This window comes from Camelus ferus, chromosome 3, assembly GCF_009834535.1.
Source record: "Camelus ferus isolate YT-003-E chromosome 3, BCGSAC_Cfer_1.0, whole genome shotgun sequence".
Lineage (NCBI taxonomy): Eukaryota > Metazoa > Chordata > Mammalia > Artiodactyla > Camelidae > Camelus > Camelus ferus.
The window spans coordinates 42,854,208-42,879,582 of record NC_045698.1 but is presented as its reverse complement, the minus strand read 5'-3'; the positions used below and the strand labels follow the sequence as shown (position 1 = coordinate 42,879,582).

Below are 25,375 nucleotides of genomic sequence, written 5' to 3'. Positions count from 1 at the left end.
TTAATTTATGAAAGGCTAAATGTTTTTAATGAAAAATCTATGAAAAAAGAAAAGTAATAAAATTCTAATAATTCTGCTTAACAATCTAAAGCTAAGTAAAGACTAAATTTATGCTCTAAAATTTATTTTAAAGTCCTTGATCCTTTATCTATTAACTATGATAAAATGTACAAATATGATGATAAAACATGGAATAATCACTTTTACTTTTTAAGAGGGGAGAAATTAGTTATTGATAGAACTCTTTCTGTGCAACTAAAATAGTGTGTATTGAATAAAGCAAACTAAATAAAAGGGAAAAACTGAGAGAGAGATTAGACATGGAAGAAGCCTAAAAGTGAACTCTGTCTAATGTCCTGATGTAGTATCTTTACTTCCATCTCCATTCACTTAAAATGCAATGAAATATGACTAAACAACACAGCCTTTGGACTTGAGTCCTTTGTAAAGTGGTCAGTGACAAAAATGTTCAGGGCAATTATTGGGAAAAAAAATGGTGCCTTCATTTTTATGTAAGTTCTGGAATCACCTTCAAAAGAGTTTGCCTTTACACCACACTGTACCATGATAATCAGTTTTCATTTTCAATACTTACTTTGTAGATAAACCAGAGTTTATCTAACAACATGGCTTATATAACACAAGACAATGCTAAATTCTTTGCCTGAGTGTGATGCCTACAAAGTTATTCCACGTCTTTCCTGTGTCAGAACAAAGTGCCTCACAAGAGCTTCACATGCAAAATTCAGCTTTGTCTGAAAAATGAGAGACTACGTTACTTTCTCATTTGTGTCTCATGAGTCCAGCCCTAGGCCAACATTGGAAGCAAGTGTATCTTTGGCGAAGGTCCCAGATTTTCTTTCAGAGCTTCTTCCCACAGGTGCCTTCCACCCTCAAGCTGTCCTCCTGCGCCCTAGAGTCCTCCCCACCAACCCTGCGCCACACACACACACACACACACAGCGTCTCATTATTTCATATCATCTTCAGCCTTTCAAAACGCCTCTGCCTGTCTCCTCCCCGCCTCTCATGGCTCTGCTAAACTCTGAAGGAATCGTGGGCATCAGTGGTTCATCTAATAAAAAGTGTTCCTGGTATACTATCTGCTAATACATTGATTTTAATAGAAAAATCTGAAGATAATGTCTTATCGCAAAGGCAGGCTAGTGGGAAAATATTTTAAGGCAGGCTGGTCTTTCCCGTGCTGCTTCATCATCCCCGTCATAGCTGCTTGCTTTCACCTGCGCATAACATTGGCCCTGGTGGCTCATATGCAGATGAAAAAAAAAAAGCTATAATGAGTCTGGTGTGTAGTGTACAGCTGATGAATGGGACAATTAGCCAGTGCAGGATCATTCCAAGCCATGCAGTCTTCTTATTTTCAGAAGTACAAAATATGTGTCTAGTGGCTTGGTTCCAAAAATATGCAAACTTCTTTGCATATATATATATGACATTTTATGTAATTTAAACAAATGATTAAATTACAGATATAGATGACATTTTATATAATTTAAACAAATGATTACTGTAGTAACATATCTTAAAAGCCAATATATACTTTTTTTTTTTTTTACAGTTGTACAGTGAGAGATAAAGCAGTGTATTAAGTGCTTCTGACAAAAGGCAAGTCAGAACAGAGATTAAAATGCCTAATTCATACCATTTCCTTGGGTGCTGTCTTCCTAATGCCTCTGGAACCTATGGAGATTCTAGAAACTTGGAACCGTTTTGCTCTTCCTGTTAGGGAAAGAAACTGAACAGGGGCCACCAGAAATACAATCAGTCTAACAAAAATTAATTGATGCTAAAGTTGTCATAAATTTTCTGGTGAGAAAATTCATACATATGCTCGTAGATTATCCTTTAATATCTTGGAAAATTGAAGTGTAGAGAAAGAAAGGGGCTAGTTAAAGAGCAGTGGAGAAGTTACGATACCTCTTATGTTAGTGTTTCAAATGCCTTGACTGGGTTACACTAGCCTCAGGACTTGTACAATTCATTTCCCCCACGTTAGCACTCTAAGCTGTATTACTGCTACAAATTACCAAAAGCTTATTAAAAGACAAATTGTCAAATGGGTTATAATACGTCTAATGTCATGAGCAGTGGACTGAAATATATTTTTGAGAAGCATTAGGGCATCTAGGTTATTTTCATGACAAGGGAGCAAGAGTTAGAGCCTGGAGAACGGAGAAAAAGTCAAGAAAACAGCGATGTAGAAGCTGGAAACTTCCTGGGGATAAATGGTAAAACCTGAGGAGGATTTTACATGAAAACAAAATTAGGGCTGTAGTCTTCCTCCAGGAACTGAAGCAACTTAGCTTGGAGGTAACTTCACCACACGTTACTGACGCTTAGTCTAAGGCGATTGACTCTTATTAATCAGATTTAGGTCTGTGAGAGTTAACCCTGAGGTGATGCTCATTTAATTCAGTGAAAGAAATTTTGTAAGTTGTGACTAGGTGTGATTATTTATTTTTCCACTGAGCATAAGTCAAGCTCACCTGATCATTTTGATTAATTTAAAAGCCTAAGTATTAATAGAAAATATATCCTAAAGATTAACTTCAATAATATTTCAGTGATTTAGAGCTCAAATTGAGTCCAAAAACATTTAAAATCACTGCCAGATTATGAATCTTTCCATCAGCACCTTAAAGATGAGAATCAGGATTCAGTGTCTTAATCATATGACTTAAGAGACCTGACCTGGTGTAGTAAGGGGGACATGAACACAGACGTTGCCTAAGTCGCCCTTTAGTACTGGAAATGCTCTCTATTGTGGATACTCTTATTTTGTAATTCAAAAGTAATACGAGGAACACCCACCAGAATGGCTAAAATTAAGTAGACTGACAATGTCAAATGTTGCTAATGATGTGAAAAACAGAAGCTCTCCTACATTGTTGGTGGGAGTTAAAATGGTAATACTCCTTTGAAAAAAGTTCTGGATGTTCCTTTTAAAACAAAACATATACCTCTCTAAGACCTGAAAATTCTATTTCTAGGTATTTACGCAAGAGAAATAAAAGCCTATTCACAAAAAGGTCTTTTTAAGAGTATTCATAGTAGTCTTATTTAGAATAACTAAAAACTGGAAATAGCCTGGGTATCTGTCAAGAGGAAAGTGAATAAAGAAACTAGAATACTGCAAATCACCTATACTTCAGTTAAAAAAAAGAAACTAGAACATTCCTATAATGGAATAATACTTGATAATTAAAAGGGGTAAGCTCCAGATACACAAAACAACACGAAAGCCTCTTAAACACATAATCTGGGGTGAGAAAACCCTTATACTGTGTGACTCCACTTATACGAAGTTCTAGGGCGGGTAAAACTCATCCATGATGATAAATACTAGAACTTTGGAGGGGAGGGGCATGGGGAGAGGAGACTTTCTAGGGTGAGGGTAATAGTCCATATCTGGATAGAAGTTTGAGTTACATGGGTGTGCACATTTGGCAAAACTTATTGAATGGTACACTCGATTTGTGCATTTGATTAGATGCAAATTTCACTTAGAAAGAAACCCATAAGCAAATACTGAACCGCACTTAATGATCGGCATGCTGAACAGTTTAGGTATAAAGTTTGCTGATGTCTGCAACTTCAGGAAAATAATTTGGATTGCTGGTTTGATAGAGGGGCGAACATACGGGTAGATATGTAGTAAAGAAAATATAACTTAGCTGTAGACTCTAGGTGGCAGGCATTTACCTGATGTCCCAGAATTTACAATTCCCCGAGAAGTTACATGGCAAACATTGAACAGAACAACTGGAAGCTTTATGACAAGTAAGGTCGAGTTCAGGAGTCAGCACACTGGGGATTTTGGCTATTAAGTGCCTTTGCTCTGCATCTGTCTGCTCTTTTGCCAAGGTTGCCAGATTTTGGCATTCCGTGCAGCTGCTAATAGCTTCTTAAAAACCAGCAAAATATTAGTTATTTTCAATGTCTGTCCTTAATGTAATGGTTTATATATTTAGTTGAAGGCAGCCAGACATAATGAAAGGAAAATGGGTTCCGGAGTCAGAAAACTTTCTTCTAAATACAGACTTTGCTGCTTAGATTTGTGAGTGGTCAAAAAAAAAAAAAAAACCCACTATAACTTATCTGAGACTCAGTTTCCTCCACTGTGAAACATGCATAAAACTATTCACAACTGAAGTATCCCAAGGTTGTCGCAAGGATCCAATGAGATCATGTCCAGGAAAACAAGTAAAAACTGGGAAGGATTGTTGAAGTTGACTGCAATCCATCTAAGCACGGTAAAGTGTTTACTTAGCCTTACGCTTGTATATAGTCTTAGTATTAAAAATTCTCTGCTATTCTGTAACATTATTTGTTTACAGCTCCCAAGTATGGAGCTGAAGGCGACTTTGGTTAAATAAACGTGCCATTAGGCTGAGAAAGAAAGGTGTGACCCCATTGACAACCACTTGGCATTTCACAGACTTCGGCGATGACAGATAAACACTTGAGGTGTGTCAGCTGGCGGAGATGGAAACCAGAGCTCCTGTTGCAGCAAATCTCTCCAAGACTCTCTTTGCAGAATCAATTCTGTTGTTGCTGATTAAGTCAAATGATGAGGAAAGACCCATGAAGCCAAAGGGAATGATACCCTTTGCTTGATTTTTCAGAGCAAATTGCTAGGGAGGAAAGGGATTACTTGATTTACGCAAGGATCCTGAGCTCCAGGGTTTCTCTTTAAATACCTCCGGAGTTTCCTGTCGGAGGAGTTCCACTTACAAGCATGCCCTCGTTTTTGTGCCAAATTCAGTGACGGCTTCAGAGCCCAGCCTTCATGTGGTTTCATGAAGGAGACTTCTCAAGGCAGCTCTGTGAGTTTACACGATCAGTGCACAGTCAGAGGGCAGAGAGCGTGTGTGTGTGTGTGTGAGTGTGTGTGACCCAGTGATTAGTCTAGGTTTCAAATTCTTAAATGTCATTATAGGGTCTATCCAAGTTCATAACACAGAGCAAATGGCAGGTGTCTACCAAACCACTATAATCTTTTATACTAAAATAAGCCCTGCAAGAGAAAGAGGAACCCAGTTAATCAGAAGAACAGAAACAAGACATTTTTCAGGGTGTCCGTATATATAATAGTTGACTTTCCTCATTGTCTCCGTTTTTCTCATAACCTTTCGCTAGCAAATTTTTATAAAACTTGTGTTTTAGGTAGTAGCCTCCTGCATTTTCGTCACAGCGTGTTGCAGCAAGTTTGTCCCCCACCCCCGGAGCCTTTGAAGAAGTAATTGCAGTGATTCCCCTCACTGCACAGCACATCGCTCATGGGAACACATGGCTTAGTGCCTTGGTCGACCCTGAACACGTATCGGGATCAAACTCTGCCCTGGAGCTATTCGGGTTCAGTCAGAAATGAATCTTGACTTTTATAAAGGGCAAAATGAAACATGTAGTGCAATGGGGTTGTCTTTTGGTGGCAACTTTGTGTCCCTTATGCAAAGTAATGGGCCTCAGAGGGGCAGCCCTTTCATGATTTAGGGCCATATTCTGGTTTTCATCTTCCTGTTGGTTTTCGTTTGCCCTCTGGCCGGACCTTCGACGTGTCCCCGTGACCCAGTTGGGAGAGTTGATAAATACTGGGTAGCATTACCAAGTCATTTTTTTCCCATTTAACAAGTAAAAACTATATTGAAACACATTTAAACACTTAAAAAAATCAATAGCCTTCTATTTCCTGACATTATGATACTTATAATGAAATAAGACTAAAAATATTACTACGGAATTGTAAATCATCTTTTATTTATCTTCAGCGTTACTGGTTAAGGCATTCCTGGGGAGAGCTGGGAATAGGTGGTGACTTTTGTGGCGATTCTTAAGGGCCTTTCTGGGCATTTCCCAGCGGGTTAGAGGTTGATGGCGTTAGTGACCTGCACATCATAACTTTCTTCCTTGATACTTGAAACTCATGCTTATCGATCAAGACAAAACTAGCATTTGCAAAGCAGTATTTCTTCACTTTCCAAAATAACATATCTTATTTTTTCTTGGCCTCTTCTCCCACCGTTCTATCCCTTTTGGCTCGAGAGCCTTTTGGTCTTTCCCTTTTCCCCTCTGATTTCCTCAGTGTTTTTCTCTTTATGGTCTCTGGTTGGGAGTCATATGGGGTTTGGAAATGGCAGTTAGGTCCTGCTTTACCAGGTCTGGTGATTCCGACAGTTAGCAACCCGTGGCTGATGTCAGAGTCTAGGATTCTTGCATCTCTGCTGAGATGACAGTCAAGCACGGTGGGTCACATGGCTACCATGCAGCCCAACCCCACTGACTATAGCTGAGATCAGCTTATTGTATATACAGCATGTACACATTGATGTTTAAATGAAAGAAACATATATGTGTTTCCACATTTTAACTGGAAAATATTTTTTGCCTCAAAAAGCAAGATTTTCAACCTCTAAGGCTCAGTTTTCACCTGACAGCAATGATCTTCAAAGATCAATCATTCATTCATCATGTGTTATACTGGAAAGAATTCAACTCATTAATTTTCATTATATTCAAAGTCTGGGTTATTAATTACAGCAAGCAGTTAATTCCTGCTTTTATCCACCAAAATTTTAGGGCTCAACATATTAAACTGTTGGTTTTTCTAAATCGCATTAAGCCCTGCATTCTTAGTTATGTCATTAAGTGAGACGATGTTGTATCTCTCTTTGGCTAAAGCTCTAGGCCTCATCAGTATTGCCAAATCAATGACATGACTTTAAAACAACCTGAGATAATTGGGCTGACCAAATTTAACTCATTCAATTAATCCAAAAGAGAATTTTTGACTTAAAAAAAAGGAATTTCCTCATTTCATTAAATTGTCACAGCACAAAATGTTGATCAATACTTTAATATCTAATGATAACATTTCAGAGTAGTTATATATACTAATATGTCTCGCTATAGACTAACTCATTGTCAAACTCATTGTGTTTGTGCCTTCCCCTTACATATGAGAGACTGTTGATCAAGAGTGATGGTCCAAGGGGTGACAAAAGGTCATGAAAGTCCAAGGCATGGCCTGAAATTCTTTGTTTCAGGCTCACAAAAAGATGGAACCAGGAAGGCTCTTTGGGGAGGGTTTAGGAATAGGGTAGAAAGATGGCATGTGTTTATCATATAAATAACAGCGGCAAATACGTAGAGCTTCTTCCAGGCGCAGGAGCTTCAGGGCTGCCAGTTTAGCCCTCTGGCTCATTGTTCAATTTACGTCAAAGATTTTGAGAAGAGTTAGAACTTTTTTAGCATTCTGCAGTCTACTTTTCCAACTTCAGACTCCTACCCAATGCTGGAGGTTCTTTAAATACTCTGCCTAATAGGATTCTGTGATGTTGTTCTGTCTTCCTATTGGCGTGCAATGATCATTTGTATTTTTTGCATAACTCTCAAAAGATGACATTTCATGCCAATATGGAAATGTGCATTTCTGAGACAGATGTAACAGCTATTTTCTACAAAAAAGCAAAAGCTTTATGCAAACAGAAGAGATCAGTATCTATACACATAGAAAATGCCGCATTCTACCATGAGTTTTTTCACTGGACTATAAATTCCTTGAGGCCAGAAAGTTGATCTTATTTACCTCTGTAAGCTCCACCTCTTAACAGATTGTCTGGTACCTAGTAGGTTCTCGGTTAAACCGTTTCCCAGGGCAGCTTTAAAAGGAGCACCTAGATGCTATGAAGAGATGGAAGACTGGGATGACAGTGCTGGTCCTGCCATCACCAGCTCCATTTTATGGGGGAGGGAGGGTATAGCTCAGCAGCAGAGGGCGTGCCTAGCATGCACAAGGTCCTGTGTTCAATGCAAGCACCTCCATCAAAGATAAATAAATTAAAACCTAATTACCTTCTAAAATTTAAAAAGTTGAGCAACCAGCTCCATTTCACAATTAGAGATCAATTTCTTAAGAATTTCTTCTCTTGCAGCCTTTGTTTTTCCTTTAAACTGTTTTATAACAGTAATACATATTAACAGACATTTTACACAGATAAGTAAAAAAAGGAAAAGATGATTTATACGAATAACAGAGGTAGCCATTTTTTTAAATTTTTTTAATTTTTAATTTTTTAAACTTAAAAAAAATTAATCAGTTTTTTTTTTTTTGGACGGGGTGGTAATTATGTATTTATTTCAATGGAGGTACTGGGGATTGAACCCAGGACCTCATGCATGCTAAGCATGGCAGTCTACCATTGAGTTATACCCTTCCCCCTAGAGGTGGCCTTTATTAACATTTTGGTATATTTCCTTCTGGATTAATATCCCCAAGAGCAAGAAGTTTTATTCATTATTTCTGTTTCCCGAGCACCTAGCAGAATGCCTGGATCATGGAGACTCTCAGTCCATGTTTGCTGAAATGAATCAGACTGAACGCTCAAGGCGGACCGGATATGAGTCCACGTGCTACATGTAGTGTTTGTTCTCAAAGGAGCAAGGCTGGGAACATCAGAGTGGTCAAGTCAGGGAAGGAAGCAACAGTAATCTGACTACTGGAGGAGGAGGGTCCGCTTTGCTGCAGTGGCTCACGTCCTCTCAAGGAAGGAAGAAATATTAACATAAAGACCACCTTCCCACCTCCATATGAAGCATAAGTGGTCCTGCGTCCAACAGTTCGGGGTTTAGCTCTTGATTTCATTATTTTTAACTGTGTGACCTTGGGAAACTTCCTTAACCTCACAGTGCCTCAAAAACTGAATTAGGAAAATAATACTTAATTTACAGCTTTATTAAAAAGATTTAAGTGAAATAATATATGGGAATTATATGGTCATAACAAGCACAAATGAGTGGGGGAAGTGTTCAGGGAGGCAATTCTGCACATGATGCCCAGACATCTTTACAACTTATGGGCTTTTTCCTCCTACTTAATAGTTAATTCAAGTAATATTTATTGATTTCCTGCTATTTAAAAAGAGTGAATCTGGAGGGAAAAAAAAAAAAAGGAAAGCATTACTTTTTCCAGAGTCCTTTTTTAAGAGTTTATGGAAACTCCCGTTATTATCCTATGGTGTTTTTATTTGAAAATGATATATTGTAAAGTCTCCTCTAAGCCACATTAATTTTTCTGAACACTGACGGAAAACTTGCTGTCTTTTATTGTTTTTTCGATGTGGTTTCATTTTACTGCCATCAGATTTTCAACTAAATGGCTCTGACGTGGAGCTCTACACATAATTCTTTTTTCTTTCTTAATGATGAAGTATAATGTACCATTAGGTGAAGCAGAGTAAAAGAACCCTGCACCCCTGCCAACAGTTAGCTGGAGACCAGAAATAGCTCTTCAAGGAGACAGACATATGGGCAGGAGGAGATAGTGATGAACAAATGTTTAGGTCAGTCTTTCCAATAGAGACATTACTTCTGATTTTCAAATAGTATAAATTATGTAAGATCATTAGCCTTTAGCTAGGAAGAAAAAAAAAACATGGTTGTGGGCTACACTATCTAAGGACTCAAGGTAAGAAGACACTCTATTATTTCTTGGCGTTTGATTCAGCATTAGCAAAGTGCAGTACCATAGGATGTTTACTGGATGTTTGCTGGGTGTCAGCTGCCATGCCAAGCACTTACATCTCAGTTAATTCTCCCAGTGAGTCTATGAAGTAGTTCCTATCCTTACCCTTACTTTAGAGATTGAAGGAAATGAGGCATAGAAGAGGTTCAGAAACTTGCTCAAGGTCACGCAAGTAGTAAACACAGTGCTAAGACTCAAACCTGCATTTACGCTTTGAACTGCTTTGTCTTATTACTGGAGCTGAGTGCCTAGGAACCGAACTATATTTATATGTTTGTCACTCACCTCATGCATAGTTATTGAGAGCATGCTCTATGCAAAATACTGTGCTAGGAATGAACTCTTTTTTCTCCCTTTTCTTTGTTGAGCCGCTAAATTATTGTAGTTTAAGTCGACCCTACTCATAGTTCCTTCATTTTCCCATTTCTAGTGTGCGATAATATTTTCTGCCCGTCTCAGGGAAATGCATAACACAAAGGGAGCAAACATGTAGAACACAGGAGGCGCGCCAGGCTGGTGCAAGCTGGTATATGTGTGGGAGGGTGGAAAACTGCCAATGAGAACAGGGTGCTCCCTGGCCCCGCAGGGATCCCACCATCTGAGCAGGGCAATGAGAGTGGGGAAAGGGCATGTTACAGACTGGGCACGGGATTCTCTTTCTGGCTCTTTGTGCACTTTTCTGCACCTTCAAAAATGCATACACTGAGCAGGGGATGGGGAGGTGCCATTGGTGCTGTTCATGGATCATCATTATTCTCTCTTTTGCTCAAGGAGAGGTAAAAGGATCCAGCCTGCAGTGCAGAGGTCTCTTTTTACCATTTTCCTGGGAATGTGAGAGTTCTCTGCACAAAAGGAGAAATGAACACTGTAAATTATTTGCAAAGCATTTCAGAAGTGAGCAGTGAGATAAATGTATAAATGCAAGTATACTGACATCGTTGGTAGCTAATGGCTCAGTTGATTTAGACCAGAAGCATTTAAAAATGTTATACTTAGACAAGCAGTCGTCACACTTTGTATTTCATGCATCCCTATAAATAAAAAGATTAAGCATGCTCTCCAACGATATATGTATTTGTCAATTAATCATACATAGATAATGATATTAACATAGTGGGCATTTTAAAAATGTAAAAAATCAGAAAAGGAGACTGTAAAATATAAAGTTATAATATTCTCTTTCAGGTCGTCTTGTTCACACTTTGAAGCCCACAGGCTTAGATCAGAGGTTCTCAAACTTTAATGTGCATTAGAATCACTTGAAAGGCTTTTTAAACTACAGAATGCGGGGCTTTGTCCCTAGAGTCTGGGCTGAGGCCTGATCATTTGATTCCTAGTAAGTTCCCGGCTGATAAAGGAAATACACTTTGAGAAGCAACGGGTTAGCCTAATACAGTCAGATCCTTAGGGAAGGTATACAGCATCCAAAGGAAAGAAGCAATAATGATGGTGGCCAGTGATAAGGCTGATATTTAAAGCAGTCGACCCTAGGGGGTACCCCCAAATCATAACACACAGCCACAGAACTGATTCCATTAAGCAAAAGAGTAGCTTCAGTGAACATCCAAGTACATTCCAGGCACATGGAGACAAAAATGTTTTCAGATAACATTCAGGATACACATTAAGAGAATCTTAGTAAGTAGATCCAAACCCACACTTTAGCTCAAACTTAAGCAGATGGAAGATCATGGGAGGCTCAGGACTACAGTGATACAGCATCCCACGTGGCAGGCACCCCTGAGAAGCCAAGCATTGCTTGGCAGATTCTTCTGAGAGGCTTCCTGGAGGGTGTACATTCGCACTGCAAATCCTATTTGGTTTGTGCTCCAGGTTTTACTGGGCAAGGTTTTATCCCAATTTTAAAGACATCTTGTTTAAAAAGTTTTGCTTCATTTTTCTTTCATTGATTGTCCCTGAACTCACATCCCAACACACAATACTAACTGACATCTTACTGCAAATCAAAGGAAATGTAGCAACATCGACTTTACAAATTAGCATATGAGTTAATGAAGAGCCCCAAATGGTGAGATGGCTGCAAAGTCTCATGTTACCAGCAAGGGCAAGGGAAAGGTTGATAAACTCTGCCTCCTGCTCTGAACAAATCACTTACATGGGTGCTCATTTGGAAGCAATGACAGGGAGAGACAGGAAATGCACAAAGGCACATATCGGCTCACACTACCAATATTCCCAAAATCCATCACAGATACTCAGTATGTCTATAGCTGATGAGAACCGCTTGAAGGATCTGAAGCTGTAGCCTGGACTGGAGCCTGCAGTCTCAGTGCAAAAGTAGAAAGACAGCTCCTGTCTGTCTCTGTGAAGAGCAGAAATCCTGGTTGTGCTTTTGGACCTGCTGCAAAGAGCACGTGTACCAGGTGGGAAGCATCCTTCAGTGGAGTCTAACAGGGAAACTAGAAAAGTTGATTCAGGCCAGACAATGAGAGAATAATAGAAGCCTGGCTGACACTAAGACAGAAGGAGAGGCCCAATGAGGACATATCTGTTTGGATATGAGTGGGGATTTCGTTGCATTCCACTGGTGGAAGGTTACGCACACTGGCTTCTAAAACTGCAGTGAAACATGAAATACAGTCATTCTTTCCCAGGGATTTGGGTGGCCAGGAGTTCATTTCTGTTTAATTGTTACACTCCCATTTCTCTCTGTCTTGTTTCTGTTTTCATAAACAGTGTAGCTCCATTTTTTAAAGAATGCCATTCCTTTCCCAAGTTGATTACTTCGACTAGTGTGTGCTTAAGCTACATTTCCAAACATGAATGTGTGAATTTTCCAAGTGATCTACACACATTCATTTCCTGCTACTATGAATTATGAAAGGCAATTTCCGTTGCAATTTAAACATGTCTTCTAATTAAAGATACAAATCTTGAAATGTTTATCTTCTTTCACCATACTATCCTTGCTTACATACACACACACACACACACACACACACACACACACAGATTTTTTTAGGTCAAGCATGCAGTGTTCTACAAGAAAGGAACACTGTCAAAAATAATGGCAAGAAGAAAGAAAAATAATCACTCAGTCTACATGGAGCCAAGAGGAAGACTCAGAAAACCAAGAGTAAGATGTTGTAGGGCAATTTTCCCAAGCAGTAAGCAATATTATATTTGTTTGTTCTTTGAAAATGAGAAAATAGCATGACGACAACATTAAAATCATTTTTAGATGAAAAGCAAATTATCCCCCAAATCCCATGTCTTAATGTATCTAAGTGAACTCTTGTGACAAATTTTCACTATTTGGATATTCGCTTTTACACAGTTAAAATAATTGTAGGCCGATACTGTGGTGGTGTTTCTTTTTTTTAACTTATCACACTATCATAAACATTTTCTTATTTTAATTAATTAATTAATTAATTATTTTAACATTTTCTTATTTTAAATACTTACACGGTAATGCAGAAAAAAAAAAACCCAAACAGGAAGCTCATGGAAGAAATATGAAAAGATAATAAATCCTTTAAAAATACTCAACCTCATTAGTCATCAGGAAAATGCTCATTTAAGTCAATGAGAGATATCATTTCATACCCACTAGATTAGAAAAATAAAAGTCTGGAAATACCAAGTGCTTAAGAGGAGCTGGAGCAATGTACCAATGGGAGAGTCACTTAGCGCAATCACTGGAGAACAGTTTGAAGCATCAAGTACAAGGGAAGTTGTGCACATTCAACCATGCATCATTTCTACTCCCATGTCTGTCCTCCAGAGTAGCATCGTTCAGTAGAACTTCCTGTGATGATGAAAACAGTCTTCCTTGCTGAGCAGTATGGTAGCCACGAGCTTCATGTGGCTATTGAGCACTTGAAATAGGCTGGGAAACTGAATTTTTAATTTTATGTATTTATTTATTATTTATTTATTTTGGGGGGAGAAGATAATTAGGCTCATTTATTTATTTATTTTTAGAGGAGATACTGGGGATTGAACCCAGGACCTTGTGTATGCCAGGCATGCACTCTACCACTTGAGCTATATCCTCCCCCTGAATTTTTAATTTTAATTGCATAGATTTCAATTTCTATGCCTCTAGCAGCATATAAGTATACCAGTTTCACCACAGAATTGCCCAAACTGGATGTAACCATTTTTTGACTTTTTGCTCATTTACAATGTGTAAAATCCTATATACTGTTTTACCGTGTGGTTTTTTAGCTATTAGCAGAGTTGAATATTTTCCTTCACGTTTGCTTATTCCAACTGTGTGCTCATATCTTTTGTTCATTTTTGGCTGAAGTCTTTGCTATAAATCCCAGGCAATATATTTCTTTTTGTTTTCCTGGCAGTTCTTCCTACTTTTATATATTCTTTTTTTTCCCGTAATTTGTATCCCTTAGAACTTCAGTACAATTTTTTCCATTGTATTTTTTAATAAGCATTAAAATATTTCTGCATTTTAACTTACAGTTTCTTGTTTGAGGGTTGAAACAGCTGTAGTTAAGATGAACAGGTTCAACCATATAAAAACTAAACTAGTATTGAAACAAAAGAAAGATACAAATACTGATGCAAACACTGAACTGCATTGAGTAAAACAGACAAAAATGTTTGTGTAAAATATGAAGCTCATTCAGTTCATAAGGAAGCAATCCACTGAGAGGGGGAGCAAGTTCTCTTGTTCATTTGCAGAGTGCTTATTATCTGCTACACATTTTATTCCATTGGCATCTGGCCTCGATTTTTGTTGTGGAGAAATCTGCTTTCAGTTTAATTGTAGTTCCTCTGTAGGTAATGTCTTTTTTCGCTGGCTGCTCTTAAGGTCTTCCTTTCCCTTTGGTATCCTGTGATATCATTCCATTCTCTTTCCCCTTTCTGAAACTCTCATTAGAAGTATGTTGGACTGTCTCCTTCTACTCTTCATGGCTTCTTAACGTCTCTTCTTATATTCTCTGTAGTTTTCTCTGCTGCATTCTGGACGTTTTCCTTGGACCCATCTTCCAGTTAACTCTTTATAGCTGTGTATTATCTATCCATTAGGTTTTCACTTTAATGATCATATTTTTTCATTTCTGGAATTTGAGTTCTCTTCTAGGTATGCTTGGTCATTTTACATACCGTCTTTTGTCCCGTGTTTTTAATTCTTTTGTGTCTTTAGTAGTTTAAGATGTGATTACTCTAAGTCATTATCAAGTTGTGCTATTAGCTAAAGTTCTTGGAGACAAAATCCTCCTGTTAATTTTGCATGTTCATTCTCATCTTTGCTGGGTTCTTTGTGTTTTACAATTTAAGCTTGTGATCTCATTTTAAGCAGGACTTTATCTGTAGATTTCTGAGAATTACTGATTTTTGGACTACAATAGCAGTGTCAAACATGGTTGTAATTTCTTAGGAGGCCAAGTGAAGTAAGCATCCTAGTTATCTTCTTGTGCTAGAGGGACATTTTCCCTGGACTACCTTTTCATTGAACATGTAGCATTTGAGTGTTTTGGTTTGTGTCGGAATCACAACAGGAAACAAATGGATGGTGTGGGAAGCATTTATTTACATAGGGATTGATTAAAAAGTGTGAGTGGTAAATGGGAACCATCAGGAAATTAAGACTGACCATGTGGCACTGTCACCACTCCTAGGCACTAAGTAATGAGAAGAGAGAGAAGTTCTTAGGACCTGAAAAAAGAGAGTTGTATGGTGCAGCCTCCTTGGATAGAACAGTGACTTGGGGTTATGGAGTGCAGACAGCTCAAAGGGACCTCATAAAGAGGGAAACAGGAGAACAGATATCTTGACCTCACTCCTCTCCTTTCCTTCAAACTTTTGCCAGGGTTCTTCATTGACTAAGCCCAATTGAAGGCCAAGAACAAGGGAGGTCACAGGCCACTCGGTGATACAGGGAAGAGAAGGGCACAGTGGATCTGGAGAGCCAAAGAGCAGACTTCCAGCACATGCCTTTACGTAGGGTATCTCATTGCTAATTCCTGTCCCCATATAACCTTCCAACTGCAAGCTTCTTGGTAATGGGGCCAGCAAACTCCCTCAGGGAAGCCATCAGATCAGTCCACACTGCCTCCCAATGCACTTTTTATTCTTTCTTCATCTTTGACCTTGGAGATTTCTTTTACTTTCTTGTGAGCTTACTTATACACTTAAAAAGGTATTTGTCATATTTTATCATTGTATCTGTCTCGTTAAGTTTTAGAGTTGTCTAACTCAGTGTATGGCTAGAAATAGAAGACATGAGTTATCTCACCCAATCTTACACATATTCTCTGTTGTAATTAATATTTTAAGATGAAGAAACCAAGGCTGGGTCACTTTCTCAGGGGTCACAGAACTATGAAGCCTAAAACTAGAATGCTGCCTCCAAAATCCAGGCTGTTTCTACCACATTAAACATTGGATGCAGGGATGCTGTGTGGCTGCCATTTTGAAAAAAAGAAAGTAAAGAAGGTAGGAAGGAAGGAAGAACGGAAGGAAGGCCTACAAATTCAAGTAATACTAGGTCATCTGTAAGATTAACTGTGAAGCTCCCAAAATAGAAGATAAATAGGCTAAAAACCAAGAACACCAGAGATTCATTAATTAAGAACTAGCATTAAAGTGTTATGGTTGCAGGTTTGAATTTGACATTGATTCTTCCATGGAAGCCGTCATTAAGGGAGGAAAAAAGGTGAATCCTGATCATTTATTTTAATTTGGACAATACGCAACTTGAAACAAAAATATCCTGATTTCAGATGATCTGAGCATTTTCAACCATACCATGACCATGTTACTTCAAAACAGAATCAGAAGCTTCCAAATAGATAAAACAGTGAACAGATATCTTAGAAAGAAAAAAAAAAAAAAAACCCACCATTTTAAGTACAGAAAAATCTCCAATTTAAATTGAGACCCAGGTGTAAGAAGCTGACATAGAGCAGAGAAGAAATTCTGATTCCTGATTATATTGAATCAGGTCAAATAACTGCTTCACATGCAGAAGAAATTAACAATGAAGCTGTGTTAGTTATAGTGGGTCAATTATATTCTAAAACTTCCGTTTTGCAAAAGCAAAGAAAAATTCTGCTTTGTTGACAAACAGGGCAAAGAGAAAAGCAGGGAGGGGAGGAAGAAAGAAAAGAAAAAGAAGAAAACTGTGGAATGCAGTAACATACATTCTACTTGAAAGGCCAAATAATACAAAAATGCCAGAATTTGCTAACGTAGTGAATGAATTTTGGAAGGCTATTTAGAAAATGTATTTAGGAAAAAAGAATCAGAATTGATAGAAGAGGGAATTAAGAAAAGAAAAGTTCCCTAGTATGGACATTTAAAAATATCACTTAGGGACTGTCATTAGGAGGTACCCTTTATCCCCTTAGACTAACACACTGTCAAAATTTTGTGATCATCAAAAGCACATTTATTGAGTGTGGAGGTAATCTGCTTCAAGATGTACCTTAAAAACAAGGAAAATGAATTCTGTAGATAAGAGATGCTTTGGTTTTTCAAAAATATTTCACGAAGGTGCTTATCCAGATTCTGACTAATGAGGAAAGTTCAAGTTTGTAAGATACCAGACATGGAGATGATAAGCTAACCTGATACCATTTTGGGTGCCCTGGTAAACTTAATGTGGGGAACTCAGGTTAACAAATACCGTTTAAAAAGAAACTATTTGTGAATCAAATGATACTTAACTGGAAGAACTGAAAAATTTTCTGAAAATTTAAAAAAATGAAAGATTTTAGGTTAACTACAAAGAATAGAATGCTAATATGTAATGGACTAATTAATTCAAAATTAACAACTGCTTAACACATACTAAAAGAAAAGAAAGATGCAATATATTTTTTTAATGTAGCAAAAACATATTGTTGTGCTGACTGAAAAAAGAAGCTGCATGGAAAAATCCCTTTAGTTTTAGTAGCCAAGTGCTGATCTGAAACACTTTTTCTGAACTCTTGATGTCGAAAAATAAAATGAAGCACACTCTACGGTTCTGATATAGGCTGACGCCCATAAACATCCTTAAGACAAAGTATGCTTCTGTGGAGAGCAATCTTTGTCTGTTTTAATACTGTGCTGGCAAAGGGGGCACATTCTAGAATAAGGGTGACAAATCAAGGGAAAGCTCAATACAGAAATGAGGTGGAAATGACTGGGGTTTCCACACAATAAAATATCAGTTCAGCTAGCATTCAGTTTGAGAAACTGCTGATATGATTTTATTCGGGTTTAATTGCTTTAGAAAGTACTATTTTTATGGGTTTAGACTGCTGCATGTTTAAATATACTTACAAGCGTGTTTGTTTCACAAAATGAGGAGTGCTCTCTCTATGGTCTGAAAGTTTATGTCCCCTCAAAATTCATGTGTTGAGCCCTAAACCACACCACAAGATGGTGGTGTTTGGAGATGAGGCCATTGGATGATAGATACTTAGGGTTAGATGAGGTCATGAGGCAGGGTAGGGCCCAGATCTGATGGGATTAATGCCCTTACAAGAGTCACCAGAGAGTTTGTTCTGTCTCCCTCTCTCTCTCTGCCACATAAGGACAGAATGAAAAGGGAGTCATGTGCAAGCCAGGAAGAGGGTTCTCACCAGAATTTCTGATTGAAAGGTGAGAATTTTTTTACAGCTTTTTTGAGGCATAATTGACCAAAATTATATATATTTAAGGTGTACAATGTGATGTTTTGACACACGTATACATTTATGAAATGGGTACAAGCTAATTAATATATCCATCACCTTACATACTTATAGCATTTGTGTGCCTGTGTGGTGGGAACATTTAAGATCTACTCTCTGAGCAAATTTTAAGGTCAGAAATACAGTATCGTTGACTGCAGACATCAGGCTTGGATCTTCAGAACTTACTCATTGTGCACAACTCAGACTTTGTACCCTTTGGCCAACATCTTTCCAGTTCCCTCACTCCATGGCCCCTGGCACCTACCATTCACTCTCTCCTTTTATAGGTCCAACTCTTTTAGGTTCCACATATAAGTGAGATCATGCAGTATTTGTCTTTCTGTGTCTGGCTTATTTTACTTAGCATGGTGTCCTCTAGGTTCATCAATGTTGTTTCCAATGGCAGAATTTCCTTCTTTCAAATGCTGAATAATATTCAATTATATATGTACATGTGTGATAAATAAATGTTATATGTCACACTTTCTTTATCTGTTCATTCATCCATGGACAATTAGGTTACTTCCATGTCTTGGCTATTGTGAATAATGCTGCAACGGACATGGGAGGCAGATATCTCTTTGAGATATGATCTCTTTTCTCTTGGATATACATACACCCAGAAGTGGTATTGCTGGATCATAGGGTAGTCCTATTTTTAATTTTTTGAGAAACATCCATATTGTTTTCCATAATTACTGCACCAATTTACATTCTCATCAATAGTGTGTAGGGGTTACCTTTTGGCACATCTTCATCAACATTTGTTATCTTTCGTCTTTGGATAATAGCCACACTGAGAGATGTCAGGTGATATCTCATTGTGGTTTTGATTTGCATTTCCCTAGTGAGAAATGTTGAGGCATTTCTCAAAAAAAGACACACAAGTGCCAACTGGTACTATATGAAAAGTAGGAATATTTTTAATAAACGTTGCTAAATAGACATTCATTAGGTTTAGACTAACTTACATCCTCTACTAGACATTTCTAATAATATATTTCATAACTTAAAGAAATTTTTGGCAATCTAATTCGCATTTCTTTGATTACCAAGAAGCCAGGAAATTTTTCCAGATGTTTTCTGATCATTTTATTTCTTCTTTCATGATTTGGGATTTCATATCCCTTGCTTATTTCATTCATGAAGATTAATTAATTTGTTTATTTTTACTAATTTGTCAAAGTTTTACAGGTACGTTATTAACTTATTTCTGAAACATTTGTTGAAAATATTTTTCCTAGTATGTTTGTCCTTTAATTGATAAATAAATAGCTACAGAGATTAATTGATAAATGCATTAATTATATAATTAATTCAGAAAACACTCTTAATACTATCTGTTTCCAGATTTTCTCAATGGTCCCTAAATTTTTTTTTTATTTAAAAATTTTTTGAAACCAGGACTCCATCAAGGCTCATGTAAGGTTAAGGCTCTTTCATCTCTTTTTAGTCTGAAGCAGTCCCTTGCCTGTTTTCCCCCATGACATTGACTCCTTTGAAGAGACTAGGTCAGTTACCTAGTAAAATGTTTCACATTCTGAATTTAGCTGTTTCTAATTAGCATTATTTTACTTGCATACAGAAATTTTAAAATTTTATTTAGTTAAATGTGTCAAACATTTTATTTATAATCCTGGCTTTGGTGTCATTTTTAGAAAAGCTTTTCCCATTTTGGTTATATTAATGTGTATCTCTATTATTTTCCAGTAATTTTATCACTTCAGGTTTTGTACTTAAATCTGGAACCCATCTTATTTTGGTAAAATTGTAAACAGATTTCTTAAAAGATTTACCATGACACTTGTGAGAATTAAATACGTTATTAGGTGATGATACTGACAACCAATTTTGTATGCAATGTTAACATGAATAAACATCTATTTAGTGCAACACTAAATCATGCAGGTAATGTTATTTAAGTGTCATACATTTATTTTCTTTGTCAGGTTTCAGATATTGCATCAAACAGAAACTGCATCAAAGGGAGGGAAAGATTCTGAGTCAAATTACAGAATAATCAGTATTCAATTTTATGTCCATAGTTTATTCTATTTTATTATTTTCCCCTAAAAGACTCACTCACATTCTTCAAAATAATAGAGTCTATAATTCTGGTCATAGTGAGTGATGATTTCAAATATAGGTCATTTAAATGAAAATTAGAGGAAGCATAGACAAACTCATGACTTACACAGAATGTAAATTAGAATAGATGTATGAATGAAGAATTTCTATCATCAGATAAACCACTCCAATGTTACTAGTACACTGGCTGGTAATATTTCTAACATACTCTTAATTAGGACTGAGATTCTTTCTGACAAGATTTTCCTGACCATTATGTTATATAATTTAGCTAACTTTAAAGGAAAATTAAATTACCTCTTTCTTATGAAACATCCTGACTTATGTTTACATGTTTTTAATATTAGATTTGGTTTACTGAAGGGCAATAGCCAATGATGGGAAATACTTAAGGTAAAAGGCTTTGAAATTTTTATAAGTACCAGCTGAGAAGCTGTGGTTTATAATCTCAGAAAACCTGACTTGCAAAATGTCTGCTCACTAGAAAGCTAAAAGTAAAAAGACAGACCGTTCCAAGCTTTGGTGAGAAGAATTTTTAGATGTGGATTCTGGGAGTGTAATTAGCATTACCTCTTTCAAAGAAAAAAAACCCCATGGCTTTATTAACTCAAGCTAACTATACATCTATCCTATGATCCAGCATTTCACTCCTAGGCAGTTCCCCAAGAGAAAGGAAAATCTATGTCCACCAAAACATCATAGACAGGAATATTCACAGCAACTTTATTCATAATAGCCCCAAACTGGAAACATTGCAAAGTCATTCAATAGGAATATGGACAAATTGTAGTCCATTCATACAATGCAATATTGTACAGCAATTCAAAAACTACTGCTACATGCATCACATGAATGCATCTCACAGATACTGTATGATTTTATTCACATGAACTTAAAAAAAACTGCGAAAACAAATCCATGATGATGGAAATCAGAATAGCAGTTATTTACATCTTGGGGGTGAGGTTGGGTGAGAAGACGTATGAGGGAACTTTTCCAAGTGATGGGAAATGATCTGCATCTTGATCTAGGTTCTGTGGTTCATGGAGTGTACATATATGTAGGAATTAAGGAAACTGTATACTTAAGATTAGTGCATTAACTCACTGTGCTGCCTCATATGAAAAAAATTCTGTTGTTGATGCTTTTAACTGTATGAAGGTTAGAATAAATACATTCAAGTTTCTGCCACCTTAAAAGAAGTCCTTAACCAAGTGTCCTCTCCCAGGACCTGCCTATCCCGGTCCTTCCCTTTACAATCAAAGTTCTTTCAGAAATATCTGTAGTCACTGCTTTTATTTCTAATCTCCCAACCACTTTCTTCAACCGCTGTCCTCTCCCCTTCCCTGAAGCCCTTCCCAGGGTCCCTATTATCCTTGCTATCAAATCCAAAGGATAATTTTTCGTTATTTTATGACCTCTCAGGAGCCTACCACACTCTTGACTGCTTCCTCCTCCTTGAAATTCTCTCCCTTGTTCCTGTTACACTGCCTTACATGGTTTTACTCCTGCCTCTCAGGGTGCTGTTGTCTTACCTGTCTGTTCTTAATTTTGATGTCCCTCAGGGTTCTGCCCTGGGATCTTCATCTCACACTACACACTCTCCCTGACCCACCTTATCTGTTCCCGTTACTTTGATTAACACTTGTAATGTTTACTTCCAGCCCAGACCTCTTAACTGAAGTCCAGGCCCATTGATCCAACAGCCTATTAGGCATTTCCATTTTGATTTCCCACAGGTACCCCAAATTCGATGTTACTACCCTGCCCCCAAATCTTTTCCTCTTGTCTTCACAACCTCAATGACACCTCCCCATTCACTCAGATGACCAAGCCAGAATTTTGTTATCCTTAATGTAGTCTCCTGTTTCTTTCCTCAGATACAATTAACCACTTCAATTCTACCTTCTGAATTATGCTCAATTTCCTCTGCTTCTTTCCATTTTTTCTACATTAACCACGTTCAGATTAACATCACTACATAAATTACACCAACATCCTCCTAAGTTCTGACCCCTTCCAACTCATTCTCCATGGTAAGGCTAGAGTACTTTCTAAAGTGCAAATTTGATCATATTATTCCTTTGCTTAAAGCTCTTCAGTGGCTTCCTGTTGTCCTTAGGATAAAATTCAACTATTTAATATGGTTTACAACATGCTCTTGATTACCTCTCCAGCCTAATCTCTCTCTTCTGGTCACTGATTACTGCACTACAGCGTAATATTAAAACTACTATCAGTTCTAAAATGTGGCATGGTCTCTGGCAGGAAGTAGTGAATCACGGGTGTCTAAAGCATCACCTTTTTGGCATTTCTAGAAAGGGAGCATTATTGAAAAGGTTTCTTTTTTTAAGTCCTCAAAGTCTACCTGTTGTATAGAAATACCAAAGACTTAGTTTTTGCCACAGAGACTAAAACTCGGGACTTAAAATTAGTGATTGAAGACTATGGCTTAAAGGCATCTGTCCTTCCCTTTTCTCTGTTCTTTACCAGAAGGGTAGAGAGGGTACCCTTTTCTCTGCCCTCCACACCCTCCACATTTGTCTGAGCACAGATCCCCTGGGAACAGCCCTCTGCCTGCGCCACTCTGGCAACTCTAACAGATCTGTCATTTTCTTTCATGACCCTGCTTCCCTAGACATAGTCATTGCTTGAGGTGGACACCAAACTTCATCAGATTCATCACAGTACCCACCTCTTGCCCCCAAGTGATAAGCCTAGAGATGGGAGCAAATCTGTTCCTTCTCTGGGACTTTTTTTTTTCCCTTCACTTTCTCTCCAAGTGGAAGGAGCTGGTCTTGAATGAGGGGATGAACAGTCACAGAGATGACAAATAGAGGCTCCTCATGGTGTTTAAGTTCTGGATTCTGCTATTATGCAAGTTATTCCTGAAAGGACTGGAACCTCCCTATCCTTCCTATGTCTGATTGCAACACTTTCATGGAGTTCTTATCCTCAGAGAGTGCGATTAATTCTCTTTTTGGCCTGAGCTACTTCAGCATTGATTTCTGTCACCTGTAACTAAAAGAATCTTGTCTAATATAGAGTAAGATATTTCTGTCTTTGCTGTTACTACTGCAAGAAAGCTCCCCAAACATCTCTCCATCTGGCTAAATAGTCAATACACAAACTCTAGATGATGTGGTCATGTTCCATCAGGAGATGTCTTTCCCCACATAAACTACGTGTGTCCACAGATTGTCTCCTCCTCCATTTTACTTGTTCAGAGGATGACCCTTTGTGAAAAATTCTTGTCATTACCCTACTTATGGCTCTAACATGATGACTGTTTTCAATGTGTTTTTCTGACGTGTGTTGACTCTCCTCAGCAGTCTTGTACTTTCACATTAATGTGTCTTGTGCAAAGTAAAGAGGATGGAGCATCCTTCGCTTAGAGTTCTAGCAGTTTTTGAGTGTTTGACCATACTTAAGTGGGCTCTCTACATTTAAGACATGCTCTATTGAAAGAGTTATGTATTTTCCTATGTATATCGTATGTCTTCTAAACATTTTCCACTTAACTCTTATGAAATTTCCACGTAGTACCATTTGTAAAATGGGGACGTGCCTCCTGCTATGGTTCAAAAGGCCAGAAATACTGCATTAATAGGTGTTCTTCCGCATGGAAGAAAATGTCTGGAATGAGGTAGAGGAGTTCTCTCCCAACATTTGCTTCACACTTGGATGAGGCCAAAAGGGGGTGACGCGTGTGTAACTGACAAGCGTCATATACGCTTAGTAACTTTGTATTTATTTATTCATTCATTGTTGTGATGAAAATGTAGTGCCATCAAATGCTGACAAATTCTAGACACAGAATTCAGATTGTTCAAATCATGGTGCTGGAAGGGACATGTAAATTGGATACAAAAGAAATTGTGTATGTTTCCTTTTATTGGTAAATAAGCGATGCTCACATGGGAAGTAGAGTAAACAGCAGGCCTAAGACGCCCGCCCTCCTCACTAGGGGAAAATGAATGGCCTCAAGCAGAGCTCCTTATAAACATGCTAATGGTATTTTTTAGTGGAAAGATACCCGAGAGTCCCTGTCTAAAATACTAATGCTTTTTGGCATCATAGACCTGGTCTGTCTAGACTGTGTATTATAAATAAACTGGCAGTTTATGGCTTTATGGGGCATGGCTGGTTGGAGACTGGAAGGTAGTCACGTAAACATTTTCTATCTGTCTAACTAAAGGAGTAAAAAAGTGGGAACCCCCATATCAAAATGATCTGTGTGAGAACAACATGTTCATGTAAATTGTTCAGAACTCAGTGGTTAATGTGAAACCAAAACACGTTGTAATGCAGGAAAAAGGGACAGTTTTGGGAAGCTGTGTCTGATGGACTCAGGCTTCTCCAGAAAGGAATAGGCATCATCTGTGATGGGTTCTTGTTAGTATCCTTTGTGTCATTTGCAAAGGTTGGTACTGAGTAAGATGTGTGGTACTCGTGAGTCTGCTCTGACCTTTCAGCTCTTATCTAACAAACCATGTAACATAAGAAATAAGAAGCTGATGAGTGTGGGCTATCAGAAAAGAGGAAGAGTACAGATTACTTATAAAAATAGTGCTGTGAAAATGTTTTAATATTTAGAAATAAAGGGATTCCTTCCTTGGATTACATACTAGAACAAAAATAAAAAGGAAAACCCATAAAAAAAAAGAATGAAATAGAAAATGTATGAAGTACTTCTGATTTTGTTTTAGGGAAGCTCTTTCTAAGCAAAAATAAACCAACAAATAAATAAAAGATGAACTAGCAGAAATGATAAACAAAGAGCAGGCTGAGGAAATGTATTTGCACTGCATCTGACAAAGGTAGATTTAGTATATTAAGAATTAAAAATCACTGAAAAAAATTAATACCACCATAGGAAAAGGGCAAAGGTGATGAACGAGTAATTGCCAAATGCAAAAAGATAGAGTGTCAATGAACGTGAGTGCAACACATTACTTATCAAGAAAACTCAAATGAAAAAATGAGATGCTATTCTCCATTATGCTGACCACGCTTAAGAATGTTACTATCTGATGATGATGACCAGGATCCCAGAGCACGGATGCTCTCGCATGCACTGCTGGTGGGGAGG

General features: G+C 37.7%; 1 protein-coding gene across 2 annotated transcripts in view; it reads right to left on the bottom strand.

Moving 5' to 3' along the window:
* Window positions 1–25,375, bottom strand: part of RGS7BP (regulator of G protein signaling 7 binding protein) — a 93,093-nt gene that overhangs the window by 33,756 nt on the left and 33,962 nt on the right. The gene's annotated exons all lie outside the window — the stretch shown is intronic.